General features: G+C 46.3%; 1 protein-coding gene across 2 annotated transcripts in view; it reads right to left on the bottom strand.

Annotated features, from left to right (window-relative positions):
- LOC107752200 (zinc finger protein 341-like) overlaps nt 1-812 on the bottom strand; it is a 23,159-nt gene that overhangs the window by 8,651 nt on the left and 13,696 nt on the right. The window lies entirely within an intron of this gene.

Below are 812 nucleotides of genomic sequence, written 5' to 3' on the forward strand. Positions count from 1 at the left end.
GTGGTTGTGTGTGTGTGTGTGTGTGTGTGTGTGTCTGTTTGTGTGTCTGACCTGTAGTAGTTTGTCTGTGGTTGTGTGTGAGTGTGTGTGTGTTTGTGTGTGTGACCTGTAGTAGTTGGTCAGTGGTTGTGTGTGTGACCTGTAGTAGTTGGTCAGTGGTCGTGTGTGTGTGTGTGTGTGTGAGTGACCTGTAGTATGTCAGTGATTGTGTGTGTGATCTGTAGTAGTTTGTCAGTGGTCTAGTAGTTGGTTAGTGGTTGTGTGTGAGTGACCTGTAGTAGTTTATCAGTGGTTTTGTGTGTGTCTGACCTGTAGTATGTCAGTGATTGTGTGTGTGACCTGTAGTAGTTTGTCAGTGGTCGTGTGTGTGTGACCTGTAGTAATTGGTCAGTGGTTGTGTGTGTGTGTGACCTGTAGTAGTTTGTCAGTGGTTGTGTGTGTGTGTGACCTGTAGTAGTTTGTCAGTGGTTGTGCGTGTGACCTGTAGTAGTTGGTCAGTGGTTGTGTGTGTGACCTGTAGTAGTTGGTCAGTGGTTGTGTGTGTGACCTGTAGTAGTTGGTCAGTGGTCGTGTGTGTGTGTGTGTGTGTGTGTGTGATCTGTAGTAGTTGGTTAGTGGTTGTGTGTGAGTGACCTGTAGTAGTTTATCAGTGGTTTTGTGTGTGTCTGACCTGTAGTATGTCAGTGATTGTGTGTGTGACCTGTAGTAGTTTGTCAGTGGATGTGTGTGTGACCTGTAGTAGTTGGTCAGTGGTTGTTTGTGTGTGTGAGTGTGTGTGTGTGTGTGTGTGTGTGTGTGTGTGTGTGTGTGTG

The sequence above is a fragment of the Sinocyclocheilus rhinocerous genome, unplaced genomic scaffold, assembly GCF_001515625.1.
Source record: "Sinocyclocheilus rhinocerous isolate Xijiao unplaced genomic scaffold, SAMN03320098_v1.1 scaffold1462, whole genome shotgun sequence".
NCBI classification, from domain to species: Eukaryota; Metazoa; Chordata; class Actinopteri; order Cypriniformes; family Cyprinidae; genus Sinocyclocheilus; species Sinocyclocheilus rhinocerous.